This window comes from Tupaia chinensis, unplaced genomic scaffold (assembly GCF_000334495.1).
Source record: "Tupaia chinensis unplaced genomic scaffold, TupChi_1.0 Scaffold144899_1, whole genome shotgun sequence".
Classification (NCBI taxonomy): domain Eukaryota; kingdom Metazoa; phylum Chordata; class Mammalia; order Scandentia; family Tupaiidae; genus Tupaia; species Tupaia belangeri.
In genome coordinates this window covers 4,567,089-4,585,553 of record NW_006204759.1, presented here as the reverse complement: position 1 = coordinate 4,585,553, position 18,465 = coordinate 4,567,089, and the positions used below count along the sequence as shown (strand labels likewise).

The window sequence follows — 18,465 nt, the reverse complement described above, 5'->3', positions numbered from 1 at the left end:
CATGGGGGTGATTTCTCGCTTTCTCTCTGTCTGTGTCTGTCTGTCTGGCAAGCACCCAGGCCCTATAGCAAAAACCTCTCCAGAAAAAAAAAAAAGAATACAAAAAAAATTTATTGAGTATCTTCCACTAGTCAGCTAGAAAAGTTGCCTCATTGCATCCTTATCTCTTGTCAAGTAAGCTGGCAGATCCAGCTTTTATTATGCTCTGAATAACATCACTCTGCTAGGAGCTACCTAACCTACTTTTCATCCACCCCATTTTAGACTTAGCGTTAAAAGTGTAACGCTTAAGGGGGCCAGCAAGTGGCATGGTGGCTAGGGGCGCTGGACATTCCCACATGGCTGACCACGGTTCAAGCCCTGAACCTGGTGACTTGCTTTCTCACTTTCCTTCTCTCTGTATGTCTTTCTCTGGTCAAATTAAAATAAATGAATGAGTAAATAAAATTAAATAATTCTTTTTTTAAAGAAAGTGTAACACTTAAGTGCTCAGCCTCTGTAGTTGAATGTTGGTTTGAATTCTAGTTAAACTAAATTGTGATCATAAGCAAGTCAGTTAATGCTGCTCATTCTCAGTTTTCTCAGCCTTAAGAAGGGAATAAACCTAGGAACAGCAGGGGGCGTGGTGGCTAAGGCACTGGAACTCCCCTATGGCTGACCTCAGTTTGAGTCCTGGACCCGGCAGCTTGAAAATCATGTGGATGTGTGTGTGCATGCCCAGAATCCCAGGAGGAGAATGGAGGAGAAATCATCCCTTCCATGGGTGATTTCCTCTCACTGTCTCTCTCTCTGGTGAGCACACGTACCTTATGGCAAATACCAAAAAATCCGAAAGCAATAATCCTTATCTTACTATGAGGAGCTATGAAGATCAAAAGTAGCTCCGAAGGTCAAAGAAATATCGGTCTAAGGACGCTCGTATACCATGCCTGATGCTGTGACCTTGGCATGCAGTCTCTCTTCTAGTCTTCTCTGACATCACTCTCGTTCCTTAGATAAAAATGAAAATTGCCAAAGACATAACTACTTTATTAAATAGAAGATCACTTATGAACTTTTATTAACGTACTACGATTTTGTCAGGAGAATACTTTTGGCGACAATTCAGGTCACAAGGTGAAGACATTGCATATTCTGGAAAGTCACTGACCAGTACGATGGCCTGTAGCCACATAGAGCTGTAAACTGAATGAAAATGAAATGAAGTGTAAAATGCATTTTCTAGGCACCCCAGTCCTGTTCCAAGTGCACGTTAGCCAGGCAGCTAGGAGCTGGCGACTCTTCTATGCTGGATAGTGCAGATTGATAGAGCACTTGCATCACTGCAGAAAGTGCTGTTGGGTAGTCCCCTTTTGGAAAATGCTGGATGAAATAGTGAGAAGACTGGGACCAGCAGTTAGTGTAATGGCTATGTCACTGGACTCCCATGTAGTCAACTGCGGTTCGAGCCCCAGACCAGGTGGCTTAAACTCATGCCGGGCGCATGTGCGTGTGTGCCCAAGATCCCGGGAGGAGAATTGAGGAAAAGGGATTGCGGTATGGCCATCTCCTCTGGGGGGTAATTTCTTTCTTTCTATCTCTCTCTCTCTCTCTGGCTTTCTGGTGAGCGCACGCGCCCTATAGCAAAAAAAAAAAAGAAAAGAAAAAACAAAAAAAAAAACTAGTGAGAAAACAAAATTTGCTCTCTTATAGTTTTGAGATTTATCTGTTTATTGTTTCATTTATTCTAATTGCATACAGTCTGGAAATCTTTTCAGCACTATTCCATTTTACCATTCCTCTCTTTTCTCAAGCTTTAACTTTTTTTCTAGTTTGTTACAGGGCATGTGTTCTTGCTAGAGATGGGGGCAGGGGAGGAAGAGCGAGAAATCACCACCCAGAGGGGATGGCCATACCACAGTATCGGGACCTTTTCCTTCATTCTCCTCTAGGGATTTAGGGCATGCACACACATCTGGTGTGATTTTCAAGTTGACGTTTCCAAGACTCAAATCATGCATTTGGCCAGTTACCTTAACCTTCATTCCACCTGCTGGTCCTAACTTAACTTTTGTTACCAGCTATAACTGTTATCTTTCTCCTTGGGAATTTAATTTTTTTTTTTCAATTTGCTATAGGGTATGTACACTCACCAGAGAGAGAGAGAGACAGAGAAAGAGAGAGAAATCTCTACCCCTGAGGGATGACCACTCTGGAATCCCATCTCCTCCATTCTCCTCTGGGGATCTTGGGGATGCATGCACATGTGCCATGTGTGTGTTTCAAGCTGCCAGGTCCAGGACGCAGACTGTACAGTTGGCCATGTGGGATTCAGCTGCCTTCACCACCACACCGCCTGGCTGGCCCACTTTGGGGTTTTGTTTGTTTTTGTTTTTCACAAAATAACAAAGTTTGTCCATTCACCACAGTGACTGTGGATGTGTAAGAATAGAGCTACTAAATTGTGCTAAAACACTCAAGGTTCACTCATTTGCAAGGTAATTTGCAACATTATCATGGTTTTCTGCTGAACAAAATGAGAAATTGCTGTGTCTCCAGATTCTCTTGCTGAGGGACCTCCGGTATTTTTTGAATTCCGCTTAGCAGGATACTGTAGGGAGAAGGCTGTATGGATAAGCATGGAGTAGGGGTGGAAAGGGAGATAGTTCAAAGAACAACCAGACCTAAAGCCTATTCATAGCACACCAAAGTCTAGGAGGGGAGATGAAAAGATGCACAGAAATCATATTGTGAGGTGACAAGTGAGAGTTGCTAGGAGCTACTTTGAAAATTGAGAATAGGAAGAGTTTGTGTTCTGTGTGTTTTTAAAGTTTTTTTTTTTTTAACTATTGGGCATGTGTGCTCACTCTAGAGAGAGACAGAGACAGAGATAGAGAAAGCAAGAAATCATCCCCTCGGGGGGGATGGCCATGCCTCAGTCCCCTCTTCCACTCTTTTCTCGGGATTTTGGCCATAAACACATTCACGCCTGGTGTGTTTTTCAAGTCAGTGGGTCCCGAACTTGAGAGGTCGGGAAAAGCCTTGAGGCAAGAGATCATGTTTAAGCTGGGCTTTGAAAAATAGCCCTTTGGGGACCAGCACATGGAGTAGAGGTGGCTTCAAAATCATGGTGGCCTTGTGTGGGTGCGTGCCGAAGATCCCGAGGGGAGAATTGAGGAGAAGGGACTGTGGTGTGGCCCTCTCCTCCGGGGGTGATTTCTCACTTTCCCTTTCACTGTGTCTGCCTCTCTCTCCAGCAAGAGCACATGCCCTAAGGCAAAACAACAACAACAAACTCTTAAAAAGAAAAAGAAAGCAAAAGAAAAATAGTCTTTTTTTGAACATGGGCATGTGAGACTGGAGAGGGTCACTGTTCTCAGTAAAGGTAATAGTGAGGGGACCAGCAGTTAGCGTAATGGCTGTGTCGCTGGACTCCCACGTAGTCGACCGCGGTTCGTGTCCTGGACCCGGTGGCTTAAACTCACGCTGGGCATGTGTGCGTGCATGCCCAAGATCCCGAGAGGAGGATGGAGGAGAAGGGATTGCGACATGGCCATCCCCCCTGGGGGGCGATTTCTCACTTTCTGTCTCTCTGTCTCTGTCTGATGAGTGCACGCGCCCTATATCAAAAACGTCTCAAAAAAAAAAAAAAAAAGAAAAGAAAACCTAAAACTAAATGAGATGCAAGAGCTGAGAGAGAATGAACTCCAGAAGATGCAGGAGAAAAGAAGACAATGAGTTCCAGGAGGTGTGGAAGTTCTTCCATTATCTGAAAGAGGAAATACACACCATAAAAAAAGGAATAGCGGGCTGGAGACTGGAGAAGGGTGTTGAGGGTTACAGAGGGCCTTGGTTACACGTTTGGATTTTATTCTGTGGGTCATGGGTGATGCTACTGAGCGGCATCAGCCGAGGTGGTGACATGACCAGAATTGTCCGAGGATGTTGAAATGCTCCCGCGTAAAGGAGGGATTCCGGATGAAGGGAAGCCAAAGAGAAGGCTGGGGCAGCTGACAGTCTTTTAGTAAGGAGCGCTGGGACTGGTGAGGATAGCTGTGAGAGAGACGGCAGGTGGGATGACGACAGGACTTTTGAAACCTGTCTGAATGACGATGGAGAGGTATCAGAGGTGACTCAGGGGTCCCAGGTCTCGATGACTCGGACAGTGGTTGGGCTGCTGAGGAGAGGGAAGAACAGATCTGAGAACAAATATCTTGATCTTGGTTTGGGACCTACTTGCTGTGCCCGATAAATACACCTGTAGGTGGGTGGGTTTGACTAGAAGTGTTTCTGCAAACAGGCATGTAGGGTGGAGACTAGCTTGTTAGGCGTCTCCTGTGAAACTAGCCCTATCATCAGAACTGGACAGGGGAGGTTTCGAAAGATCGTGCCTCTCGCTTTAACCTACAGGTAGGCACAATTTAGCAGAGTAGAAGTGAATTACATTGGTGGGGCGCTGGGGCGCTTGAGTGAGTGGGGCAGGGGCCGGAGCGGAAGTGCGTGGGCTGCCCGGCAGGCCCTGCTTAGGGTTTTCAGGAAACATGGAAGCAGTGGCGGCAGTTGGAGTCTAAGGACTCTCTGTGACGATCTCCAGGTGCCCCCGGAGAGGAAACGGGAGGATGCCACTGGAATCATCTTCCTCTTGGATGCCATCCTTCCCTTCTCCCTGACCCTCAGTACCAGACAGTATCACTAACTCTTCCCCTCCTCCAGTGTCTTACATCACTTCCCAGGAGATGGAGTGTATTCTTCACTGGTTCGCCAGTTGGTCAGGTCCGCAGCGTGAACGTTTCCTACAGGACCTGGTAGTAAGGCGGCGCCAGGAAAATTACAGCCACTTCTGGATGGTCTGGAGCAGCTCAGTGTGTCTGGGGCAGACCGACCACCTTGGATCTTTGAGTGCCAGCTACACCTTTGAGATCAGTGGTTTCGAAGTTGGGCTGAGCAGGAACGCAGTGAGTTTGTCAGACAGCTGGAAATTAGTGAACCAGACTTCGTGGCAAAGTGTTTCCAAGCAGTGGCCGCTGCAGCTGGTAAGGACCGATAGGCATTCAGATCAAAGAAGATAACCACCGTTGATGAAGCTGAGGTCTTGACTGCAGTGAAAAGTCAATTCAGCAAGCTCTCTGACCTTGCTGACCAGCACAGCACGATTATTTCAGCATTAACATGTCAGCTGTACTTGTACCGTGCGTGTGATTTGTCTACACAAATCCAGATCATCAGTCTGTCTTCTAGATTGCTTTCTTCCAAGAGATGTCAAACCCCGAAGAATTTGCTGGCTTCTTTTGCAACTATACCCTAAAGAAGCCTACACATAACTCAGGCCTACTGCTAGCCCATGAAAACTATAAAGTAGAACCTCCCTTTCCCAGGAACAGAAGAGAAGGACAATAAAAAGTCATATCTTTATAGTTTAAAAAAAAAAAAAAGAATTACATTGGAAAACACACATAGAGTAGCGACTCTGCAAGGGGTGACAAAGTAGGCGAGACATAGTCTGTCTTAATGGAACTGTGGAGAGACGGGGGACGGCACCGTCTCTCCAGTGTGCGTGTGTACTGTGTGTTGTAGTTTACCGCGTTTTCTCTTCCTCATTGATGACTAGCGGCACTATCACCCCAGCAAGGCTCTCAGTTCAGTAACCTAGAGGTCATCCCCGACTTCCCCCCAGCTCCACCATCAGTCATCCAGTCCGTGGATCCTGTACAGCTCTTTCATGTCCTCTTTCCTCTGTGGTCAGACCGTTAGCTCAGACTAGTTCTCGACCTAGACAGCCTATGTGTTAGAATCACCTGGGGAGCTTTGAAAAATCCAGATACAGGGGCCAGCAGGTGGCATGGTCGTTAAGGCACTGGATTCCCATATGGACAACTGCGGTTCGAGTCCTGGATCTGGCAGCTTGAAAATCATGCCAGGCATGTGTCCATGTACAAAATCCCAGAAGGAGAATGGAAGAGAGGGAACTGCTATGTGGCTATCCCCTTTTGGGGGTGATTTCTCACTGTCCCTCTCATTGTCTCTTTTATTTTTTTTTCCTCATTGTGTCTTTTCTGTGTCTCTCTGGTGAGTGCACTCACCCTATGGCAAAACCCTGGAGGGGGAAAAAGTCTAGATACATGCATCTCTCAGCTCCAGTGAAGATCAACATATCCCACGCATTTTTCAGTCAGTTGATACTAAATAAAACAGATTTATTGAATCAATGTTTAAACAAATTCTGCAGTGTGTATATATATATATATATATATAGAGAGAGAGAGAGAGAGAGAGAGAGACATATTCCCTACCTAGGAAATCCTAAGTTGCAAGTTTCATATGTGACTGGAGTGAAAAAATTTCTTAAAGCAAACTTTGATTTAATAGTGACTTTTGGAATTTGTTAAAGCGTTCACATTAAGACGGTTACAATTGTTAGATTTTTTCCTCCCTTTATAAGAGAGAAGGACAAAGATAAATAGAAACAGAGGTAGGTTTTTTCTTTTGCACAGCACAGTGTGCGGTTACGCACAAGAGAGGAGAGATGAGCACCCTCTACAGGATCTGCTCACCCCACGGTCCCTTCCCCAGCTCTCCAGTCCACCCTGACTTAGGCCCTGTGCCTGCGCCCACCTTGTTTCAGGCTGACCATGCAGGGGATTTGGACTGGGGTGGTCGTGTGGGATGTTGCTGCCTTTCTTCCTTTTTTTCAGTTTTGCTGTAGGGCATGTGCGCTCATCAGAGAGAAGATGAGAAATCACCCCCGGCAGAAAGGGCCACAGCGCAGTCCCTTTTAGTCCATTCTCCTCTCAGGATAGTGGGCATGCAAGACCAGGACTCAGACCACACAGTTGGCCATGTGGGGTCCGGCCACCTTAACCTTCATGCCACCTCTTGGCCTGATCGATCCTGCTTCACTCTCTCTTTTTTTTTTTTAGTGAATTATTAATTTAATATGTTATTATTATTTCTTAATTTGACCAGAGAGAAAGGAAAAGTGAAAAAACAAGCTGCCAGGTCCAGGACCTGAACCATGGAAGACCATGTGGGAGTCCAGCACCTTACCCATCATGCTACCTGCCAGTCCCGATCCTGCTTCTCTTAAGTAGCACATTACCACCGTGCCATGGAGTCAGCCCAGGCTTGGTATTTTTGACAGGGTCTTGCTGTGCAGAGCCCGAGCCTCCCGTTAGTCAGGATCACAAATGTGCACAGCTGTGCCTTGCACATTTCAGGGGTTGGCTGGAACGGAAACTAGGCCTGCCTCTAGCAGTAGTGCTCTCAGTGAGCCATGGCGGCTGGACCTGCTAGGTATTTTTAAAGAGTTGAAAGTCAAAATTGGAAATATCTCTTAGCACTATCATATTTTTAATAACATTGGCAACTTTTTCTGGTGCTAGAGGAGGATGCAGAGTGGTAGGGGTATCTGTGACCCTTTTTATTCCTTTGCATTTTCCTTGAGATGGTGTTGCTATCTCATATTTCCCTTTCCCTTCCCCTTTTGGTTAGGGTATGGGATGAACCTGAGTTCTCAACAGTAACTGTATCCCCTGATTTTCTTCTCCATTAAGCCAATTTCCTGTATTTATCATTCCCAATTATTGATTCAGTAATTCCATTGAAAGGAAAATTCCATCTCCACTATCACATGTTTAGAAAAGTAGCTTGGTGGGGCCAGCAGATGGGGTCAGCAGGCGGCACAGTGGTTAAGGCACCGGACTCCCGAGTGACCGACCATGGTTTGAGTCCCAGACTTGGTGGCTTACTTTTCTCTCTCTCTCTCTCTCTCATGCTCATCTCTCTCTGGTGAGTGCATGTGTACTATAACAAATTAAAAATAATAATAAATAAAATTAAATAAACAATTAAAATAGGAAAAAACAGCTCCGGCCCAGCAGTGGTAACAAAATGCTCTGTGATGCTGGACCAAGTTGGGAAGGTCTCCCCATACATGCCAGGTGCATTCCCATAATACAGGCTGGCTGAGGCTGGGGGTGGATCGCAGTGCGAAGATTCTGTTGAGAAAGTGCCTATCTCTGTCTCTTTTTCTTGTTGGAGAAATAAAAGTCTTTAGGGGAAAAAAAAGTCATACAGGTTGCATATACAGAATTCTTGACACGAGAAGAGTTTCAGCGTTGTTTTCTTTTCTTTTTTTTTTTTTAATTTTAGGATATTTATACAAATACACACTGAGAGATCTTGGGGATTGGACCCAAATCTAAACAAAAAGTTCATTTATGTTTCATACATACTTGATACACACAGCATGAAGGTAAATTTATACAGCATTTTTGTCTTGCAGTGGGCTCACTGTGACCTGTCATGTGAGGTCAGATGTGGAATTTTCCACTTGCGGCTCATGTTGACACTCAGAGTTGCAGATTTTGGAGCATTTCTATATTTCATACTTTTGGACTTAGTATGCGCAACCTGCAGTAGGAATAATTCATCACCAGTGAGGAATTTTGCAGTTAAGCCAACAAGGAAGATACTGTTTCTTGGGAAAACAATAGTTAAGTGAAGTATTTGATATGAAAGGTCCTAGTACTTGGCAGTAACAAAAAGTTCTTTTAGTTCTCAAAACAGGATATCATCACAGCCTTTACAATCATTTCTCTTTTATCTAATGGACATCATTAAGGCAGAGTAAGGGTAAAGTCATTAAAAAAATTACACAGACCACATTAATTCAGTGTTAAAATGATGGCCATGACGTCAGGACTAGAGGAATGTAGAGAAAGGAGAGGTCAAGGTTTTGTTCATCGAAAAATCTTGCTGAGTACAGTGAGGGTTAGAATTGGAGTAGGCAGAGGGAAGTAGAGGTTGCATCGAAGATGGGGAATGAACACGTTTAATTCCTGGATTAATTAATTAATTGGCTATTAATAAATCTTTGATGTCTGGACATTGGAGCTGAAACCGGGCAGCACAATATGGATGGGCTCTGGCTTGAGACCCTGAATCCTGCATCTGTCTCCTAGTAATGGTGTAATTTTAGGAAGTCCACTTTACCTCAGATGTTAAGTAGTGTATTATGGTTAGAATTTGAGATGATGTGAAGAACTTAACTACCATTCAAAAAATACTAACTCCTTTCTTACTGTGAAATAGCAAGACACTATACATTTTATTTTACTCTGTGTCATTGATACTAATCTAACAAGAACTACTAGGGCTTTAAAATCTTTTACTATAGATTTTTTTTTTGAGAGTTTTTTTGCTATAGGGCGCGTGCGCTCGCCAGACAGACAGAGACAGACAGAGAGACAGAAAGCAAGAAATTACCCCCTCAGGGAGGATGGCCACGCTGCAATCCCTTCTCCTTCATTCTCCTCTCGGGATCTTGGGCACGCACGCACACACGTCCAGCGTGAATTTTAAGCCACCGGGTCCGGGACGTGAACCGCGGTCGACTATGTGGGAGTCCAGCGACATAGCCATTACGCTAACTGCTGGTCCCAGATTTTTTTTTTCCATCAGGCCCACACACTCACTGGAGAGGCCGAGAAAGAGAAAGTGGGAAATCATTTGGGGGTGGGGGGGTGGGAAGGAATAGCCATGCTGCAAGTGAGAGGGGGGGTGTGGGGGGGGGGGGGGGGGGTTGGGGGGAGATAAGGATAAGTATATTAGTTTCCTATGGCTGCTATAGCAAATTTTCATAAACTCAGTAGCTTTAAACAACAGAAACGTGTTCTCTCACAGTTCTGAAGGCCAGAAATTCAAAACTCAGTGGTGTTGGGCCGAAATGCAGTGCCAGCAGGGCCATACTCTTTCTGAAGGCTCTAGAAGAGAACGTGTTGATTTCTGGTGGCTGCTGGCATTCCTTGGCTTGTGCCCTTATCACTCCAGTGTCCAAGGCAGCATCTTCAAATCTGTTAGGTCTTCACATTGCCTTTGTGTGTCAGATCTCCCTCTGCTATCTCTTAGACACTTGTATAAGAGCCTACCTAGATAATCAGGATAATCTCTCTCAAAATTTATCTTCCTTCCCTCCCTCCTTCCTCCCTCCCTCCTTCCTCCCTCCCTCCCTCCCTCCCTCTCTTCCATCCTTCCTGCCTTTCCGCCCACCTCCATTCCTTTCTTTCCTTCCTTCCTTTTTTCTTTTTGTTAATAAAAGACAAGGTCTCTCTCTCCTCCTGCCTCTGAGCCTCCCTAGTCTTTGGGATTCCAGGCCCATGTCACTGTGGTGACGTGTCCAGCCCTTTAGGTGGATGGGAAATTGTGTGTTTCAAGTCGCAGATCCAGCATCTTGCTATAGTGTGCATGCATGCACGCACGTACCACCATGTGTTTTAAGACACCCGGGACTGAGATTCAAACTGCGATTGACTACATGGGAGTCCAGCGACATAGCCATTACACTAACTGCTGGTCCAGCAGATCCAGCATCTTGAGAAACATTCTAGGTGTGCATGTGCGTATGTATGTCCCAAATTTTTACATGATAATGGAGAAGAAGGGATTGTGGTGTGGCCGCCTCTCATTGAGGGATGCTTTCTTCATCTCTCTTTCTCTGGCAAGTGTGTTTGCCCTCTGGCAACTATAAAGAAGAAAGAAAAAGTCTGCCAACTTCTGATCTAGAAGGAAGAATGTTACAAAGATCACTGTTGGTTCCTTTTCTGACTGTCCCATGTACCTTCCAACGAGAAGATTTAACTGATTTTTCCCCCCTGCTGTAGATATTGGGCTCTTCATTATAGCCTGATTCTATTCGCGGTGAATGCAGATTTTTTTTTTTTATGTTAAACATCTTTGGTTAAGTAAACAATGATGAATTATCAGAACAGAGGCTTGTTAAAATAAGGGTATTGGGCCAACAGGTACTGTGGAGGTTAAGGTGCAGGATTCCACATGGCTGACAATATAGTTCAAATCCCAGACCTGGTGGCTTGAAAGTCACGCTGTGCGTGTGTGCATGCATGCCTGCCCTGAATCCTGAGAGGTTGGAGAAGAAGGGATTGCAGCATGACCACACCCTAGGTGTGGAGGGGTAATTTCTTCCTCTTTGTCTCTCCTAGTGAGTGCACATGCCCTATGGTTAAAAATAAAAAATGGGGGGTATTACTGGGGCCAGCAGGTGGTGTGGTGGTTAAGGCCCTGGATTCCCACATAGCTGACCATAGTTCAAGTCCCAGACCCAGCGGATTGAAAATCACACGGGTCACATGTGCGTGTACTGAAGATTCCAGGAGGAGAATGAAGGAAAAGGAATTGCGGCATGGCCATCCCCCCTTGGGAGGTGATTTCTCACTTTACTTCCCTCTCTGTCTCTCTCCAGTGAGTGTACTTGCCTTATGGTAAAAACCTAAAAAAAAGTATTATTTGGGAATAAACATGATAAAATTATAATAGAAATTGTTGACTTTCTTCACTGATATTTAGTAAATTCTTGTAGAAACTGTAGGCTTCTTCTATTATTTAAATTTTTGCATTGGTTTTTCAAAGGAAGAGTTGAAAAAGAGACAGAAGAAACTGTAGCTGAAAGTTAGCCATTTGACAAAGCACTAGTCTGGTATCACTAGCAACAAAGCTTATTAAACCACGGACCAGCAGGTGGCTTAGTGGTTAAGGCCCTGGACACTCCCACATGGCCGACTAGGGGTGAGTCCCACCTGCTGGCTTGCTTTCTCACTTTCCCTCCCTCTCTCTCTCTATGTGTGTGTGTGTCTCTCTGGTCAAATTAAAATAAAGGAATGGATAAATAAAATTAAATCTTTTTTACAAAAAAAAAGCTTATTAAACCAGACCTGCGTTCTGTTTTAACCTATCTTGACTCGTTTACTGTTTGCATTACACTCCGAGATACTGTTATTGTTCCCCTTTTCCACTTGAGAACACAAAATACAGAGAGAGCAACCTGCCCAAGAGCACACAGCTGGGCAAGCTGGGATCAAACTCAGTGAGGCTACCAAGTGCGCATGCACAAGGACTTGCCTGTGTTGCCTCTCTAAGAATTGGAGTCATAGTGGGGCCGACAGTTGGTATGGTGGTTAAGGCACTGGGCTCCCACATTGCCCACTGCAGGTGGAGTCCCGGACCTGGCGGCCTGCTTTCTCACTTTTTCTCTCCCTCTCTACCCCTTTCTGGTCAAATAAAAATAAATGAATAGGGGCCAGCAGGTGGTGTGGTGGTCAAGGACGCTGGACTCCCACATGGCTGACCATGGTTTAAGAAATCTGTCTATCTATCTAAATAAATAAAAAAGTAAGTAAGTAAAATAATTTTTTATAAATAAATAAATAGGATAATTATACATAAATAAATACATAAAAAGTAGGGGGCCGGCAGGTGGTGTGGTAGTTAAGTGCACTGGATTCCCACATGGCCAACCATGGTTCGGGTTCTGGACCTGGCAACTTGCTTTCCCACTTTCCCTCTCTCTCTCTCTTAGTCTGATCAAATTAAAAAATAATGATAATAAAATAAAATTAATTCTCTAAAAAATAAAGTTAAATAAAAATAATTCTTTTAAAAAATAGAATTAGAAGGAACCAGCGGTTAGCGTAATGGCTATGTCACTGAACTCCCACATAGTCGACCACGGTTTGCGTCTCGGACCCGGTGGCTTAGAACTCACGCCAGGTGCATGTGCGTGCGTGCCCAAGATCCCAAGAGGAGAATGGAGGAGAAGGGATTGTGGTGTGACCATCCCCTCTGGGGGGTGATTTCTCGCTTTCTGTTTCTATGTCTCTCTCTCTCTCTCGTGAGCGCACGTGCCCTATAGCATAAAAAAAAAAAAATAGAATTAGAGTAATAGCTAACGTCTGTTGCCCACTGACTGCAGGCACCACTGTCCTTTCCTAAGGTCGGTACATGTGTTAGCGGGTTTTGTGTTCACAGCATCCTTACAGGGAAGGAGAGTGAAGCGCCTGCCTAAAGGTATGTCACAACTAGAAACAAGTGTGGCTGGAAATTGGCCTATCAGTCTTCGTCCAGAACCCGTGCTCTTAGCCATTGTGCTGTGCTGTAGATATCTCTCCGTTACTGCTCCGAAGAGTAAGTTTGTGCTTTTTCTCATAGGAACTCAACAGCTTGTGACACTTCAAGGACACATTTGCAGGCTATTTACCAGTAGACAGTATTCCCAACAGGGAAATATCTCAGCCATGAGAATTCTCTGCATTATACTACAAAATGGTATTCACAATACCACTGATAAGTGCTTATAAACTGCCTGGGGGCATTTTTAATCAGCTGGGTGGGGAAGCATATGTAACTCCGTGAATAAGAGGCCTACACACATCATCCTTAAAGGCCTATTTTTGTTTGTTTGTTTTTCTTTTTTGGAGAGGTTTTCTTTTTTGCTGTAGGGCACGTGTACTCGCCAGACAGGCAGAGACATAGAGACAGAAAGCGAGAAATCACCCCCCCAGAGGGGATGGTCACACCACAATCCCTTCTCCTCCATTCTCCTCTTGGGATCTTGGGCACGCACGCACACGCACCTGGCGTGAGTTTTAAGCCACCGGGTCCGGGATGCAAACCACGGTCGACTACGTGGGAGTCCAGCGACATAGCCATTACGCCAAATGCTGGTTCCCTGTTTTGGTTTTTAATCAGTTACTTTTAGGTTTGTGGCAAGAAGTTTAAAACACCAACTTGTGAGGATAAGCTCTATTTGTAAAGGCATGCATGCATCGCAGGTACCTTGGAACTGAGGAATAGCTTTGATTTTTGGTCAAATTTACAAGTCCACAGCTTTCTGATCAACCTGGCACTGCTCTATAATCTCACATTTCTCCTTCTCTGTGTAAAAGATCTCATCTTCCTGGTGTCTGGGCTTCCACAACTTCTTTTTCTTGGAGTAAGCATCAGTGAGGTGCTTTGGGATTTTCACATTGGTCATATCAATGTTTATGAGGTGACGATGGTAAATTTCTTGTGTGTTCTATGTCGCGGAACTTGTTTGAGAGCCAGAGGTCCAGTCACAAGTAGCAAGCCACTGCTCAGCTGTTCAGGAAAGCCACCCTCTTTGCTCCGTGGCATCCAGTGAGGATGTCCGTATGGGGCTCTCAGCCTTTGCACATGCTGGCTGAAGGGCTTTTTGCTGTGACTCAGAAGCTTTCGCGGGACACTTTTTTGGATAATACCTAGGCACTTTGTCAAGTGTAACCACCGCGGAGCCTCCATTCTTGTTCCCTCCAACTGGCTTTATAACAGTGGCAAGAACCTTTTTCTTTTCAATCCCAGATAGTGGCCGAGCATTTCCTCCTGGGCACGGCCTTCCTGGAGTCCATGGCAGGTCAGGAGTATCTGCCAGTTCCTCACAGGAGGACCAGGTTTCAGCTGCAATGGGGCTTCCCCTTCTTGGGCTTTTTAGCCTCAGGGTCGTTCTTTTTAACCAGTGGCATCAGCCTGTCGGCTTCAGGTTTCTCCTTAGTATCCGGCTTCTCAGCTTTCTCACCCGCCATCCTGTACAGTGGGGATCCTGAACCAGGCCTGCTTTTATCCTGCCACTTCTCTGCTCTGCTCTTTGCAGTTCAACTTGTGTCAGAGTCCAGGTGGCGGCTACCAATGAGAGAGGGGAACTATCGCTGTGGATCTGGAATTGTATGTGTATAACTGATATCCAAGGAAAGCGGGGTTTCCCGGAGAGGGCAGAGAGGGAGAAGATGGCGGAGGGAGAATTTTCAGGACCTCCCCCATTTGCAGGGTTAGAGAAAGAGTCGGCAACTTTCTATCCTTGAAGGCAGGTGTACTCACAGTTCCCCTCTCACCTACCTCCCAGTGGTTCTAGCTCGTTTTAAGGTCTTCCTCTGATTTCCCATTTGACTTTTTGCCTGCATTGCAACCCCTCAGCAAGTGCATCACTGTCCAGATTCTTTGTGGTGAGCTTTGTGTAGATGCTGCTTTGACTCTCGTACATTCGCTGCTGCGTTGGTGCCATATTCAGTATTTGTTTAGAAGAAGTGCAGGTTAGGACCCTCTTAGCTTTCGAGGAGGGAACCCCCAACCTACCATAATGCTTCATTGCATAGGAGGTGCTTCATTAATACTTGCAGATTGATACTTTATTTTATAATTATTTTATTTAACTTTATTTAATTTGACCAGATAGGGACAGCCACCAGGTCTGGGACTCGAACTGTGGTCAGAAATGTGGGAGTCCAGTGCACCATGCCACTTGTAGGCCCTGATACTTTATTTTATTTATTTATTTTTGTCAAGGCCTTTGCCATAGGGTTAGTGGCAGCGCTGGAGAGAGAGAGAGAGAGAGAAAGAAAGTGAGAGAGAAAGTGAGATATAATCCCCCCCCCCCCACAAGGGAGATAGCCATGCTGCGATCCCTTCTCCATCCCTTCTGGAATTTTGGGCATGCACGCACACGCACCTGCATTGATTTTCAAGCTGCCAGGCTGACTGCGGTCGGCCATGTGATACTCCAGCACTGTAACCACTACACCGTATGCCGGCTCCCAGATTGATAATTTAAGTGAAATGCAAGTGCAGAGTTACTCACTGATGCTATATTATGCTGGGTTGGGGCTGCTCAGGAGCAGAATACATAGGTTTACTAGAATATGGTGTGCTTGAAACCAAGGTTAGACAGTTCGCTTTGCTTTGTGGAAGAAAAATTAATACATAGGCCTAGGTTACCACTGAAAACCTAGGTTGAAGTAGCAAAATGAGATGTCTCCTGGGCCGGCAGGTGGCGTGGTAGTCAAGGTCGCTGGATTCCCACATGGCCGACAGCGATTCGAGTCCTGGACCTGACGGCTTGCTTTCTCACTTTCCTTTTCTCTCACTCTGTCACTCTGGTCAAATTAAAATAAATACATATATAAATAAATACAGTTAAAATAGTTCTTTTTAAAAAAAAAAAAAAAAAAGATGCCCTCTATAAATCCTTTCAGTTGACATAGGCACTGACAGGTGAGTGAGGCATTTTTATCAGTGAGCTGTTGGAGGGCTAGGCGAGGTTTGGACCTATAATTATTTGTTTCTTTCTTAGAGAAATATGTAATGTTTATGCAGTATGCATGTCCAGCAAGCCCGTTGACCGGTACTGTGTCTAAAGGAAAACTTGACCAAGAAAGTTAAGTCTGAAGCCTTTTCTTTGCATTTTCTGTCCCCAGTATGCTACAACCACAGGCCTTATTTAGATCTTTTGAAGCAGAGCACCATTTTTCTGGGACATTTTCTTTGCCTTACTTAAGTCTGGTGGTCTTGCTTCATGGATCCTTTGCATCCCCCGTCAGTTATTGAACCGACTTGTTTAGTTGCCCATCTTCTCTGTTACCCTCCAGCTTTGTAATGACTTGTGCCAAGATGATTTACTTTACTTTGACACTGGCACGTCACAGATACTTAGTTTTTATGAATGACAAGGTGATGTCTTTTTTTTTTTTTAGAATTATGTATTTAATTCCATTTGTTGTTGTTATTTGTTGTTGTTGTTGTTGTTGTTTTAAAATTGAATAGAGAGCGAGACAGAGATAGAAAGGGAAAGCAAGCCTCCAGGTCCAGGACTAGAACTGCCATCGGCCATGTGGGAATCCAACACCTTAACCATCATGTCACCTGCCGGCCCCTTCAGTTGTCTTCTTAAGAGATAAAAACCTTTGAACAAATCAATGAGCGAACAACAAACAGATGCTGCTTACTTGGTGTTTTATCGAAACTGTGGCGTTCCCAGAGCCGTTTGTGATTGGGGGGAGATATGTGTTGAGGACTGAACTTGTTCTGTAGGGCAGTAATTCCCAGCCCCACCCCAGATCTAGGGAATCTGAGTCCTCTCTCTGGATACTTTAAACTGCCTGGTGGGTTCTTATGCAGCCAGCCAGCCTGGTCTGAGTCTGGTCTGCGAGGTGAGAATGGGTAGGTGGCTACTTACATGCTCGTCCCCTGTCTGCTCTTCAGGTTCAATGGGAGTTGAACTAAAAGAGATAATTTTTAGACCCCCTCCCCATCTTAAAGTTTTGCGATATAAAACCTTTCACTTGGAAATTAGAAAATTATTTTCCTCACAATACTATGTATTTATTTGACTTTTGCCATATGGTGTGTACTCACTGGAGAGAGACACAAAAAAGGAATGTGAGAAAACACCTCCCCCCAGGGGCATGGCCACACTACACTCCTTTCTCCTCTTGGGATTTTAGGCATGCACACACACGCTCCCGGTGTGATTTTCTAACTGCTGGGACTGGGTCCCAAACTATGGTTGTCCATATGGGATTCCAGCGCCTTAACCATCGTACCACCCACTGGTCCCCTGTTTATTTCTTTTCAGTTGCTATGGAGCACATGCATTTGCCAGAGAGAGACAGAGAATCAGCTATTGGGCCAGCAGGTGTTTTGCGTGCATGCCCAAAATCCCAGGAGGAGATGGAAGAGAAGAGATTGGGGTGTGGCCATCACCCCTTAGGGGTGATTTCTTACATTCCCTCTCACTGTCTCTCTCCAGTGAGCACACACACCCTATGACAGAAACCTAAAATAATAATAATAATCAGCTATTGAGCATCAGCTAGGAAGGGATGAAGTGTCATTTATTAGCATAGTGACCCTAGGAGGGAAGAGCAAATTTGTTTGAAGTTTTGTTTTGGGCATGGTAGATTCAAGGTGTCTGTGGGCCATTAGGCAGAAATATCTTTTAGGCAGATGGGTAGGTGAAGCAGAGAGGTGGATTTGTGAATCATTGGCACCTGGTCTGTGCTATCAGTCAAGGCCAGGACCTGGCTGAGCCTGCCATGGGAGAACATGGAGTTGAGAAGAGGTTCAAAGATAGTACCTTAGGGACTATTAGTTTAGTGGTCAAGGGTGAGGAGGGAATGCAGGGAAACCTGTGAGAGACAGGTGGGAGGAAGAAGCGTATGAAAGAGAACCAAAATTGGGAGAGGATGGGTGGCATTGTTGCAGAAAGAAGAATGAAGGGGTGGTCAGCAGCTTTGTCACAGAGCTCCAAGGAAAGAGCAGCCGGCAGGAGTCCACTGGGTTTGGCAATTCACAAGGTCACTGGTGAGAGGAGTTTCCACGGAGTGGTGGGTGAATAGCAGGCGGGGAAATGGTGGGAGGTAGCAAGCGGTGGAAGGGCAGAAGTCAGAGGTGGCGTGGAAGAGGCCTTTGCTGTAGCGGGTAGATTTGAACAGGTTTTTGCGATGATGAGAAGCAGCCGGTTGACATAGAGATTGAAGTTGCTGGAGGAGTGACTGATGATACAGCACAGGTCCTGAGGAGGAGGGACAGCGATGGAATGTGGAGCGTGGATGGAGGGGTTGCAATTGACAAGGAGATGCTTTCCCTGAGGAAGCATGTGGTAGGTGGGAGTAGCTGCTGATGTGGTGGGAGTTGTTGGCAGTGCTTCGTTTTCTCAGGATGTTGGCTGAGCTTGAGGTAGGTTAGGTGGGAGGTGGGATTGAGCAGTATCAAGATGTGGAGTATCTGGTGGGGTGAAGGGACCAAGGCCCAGGGCCTTTGACTATAGGGGTGCTGTGATTCCACAGAGACCCTGATTTATAGAGGGTTGCATGAATCCCTGTTCTCATCTCCTGCCGAGACTCCAGA

The 18,465-nt window shown here is 45.4% G+C and overlaps 1 protein-coding gene and 1 pseudogene across 1 annotated transcript in view; both read left to right on the top strand.

Annotated features, from left to right (window-relative positions):
• Positions 1–18,465, top strand: part of ANKFY1 (ankyrin repeat and FYVE domain containing 1) — a 118,640-nt gene that overhangs the window by 4,928 nt on the left and 95,247 nt on the right. The gene's annotated exons all lie outside the window — the stretch shown is intronic.
• On the top strand, positions 3,742–5,365 carry LOC106733771 (uncharacterized protein C14orf119 homolog; annotated as a pseudogene).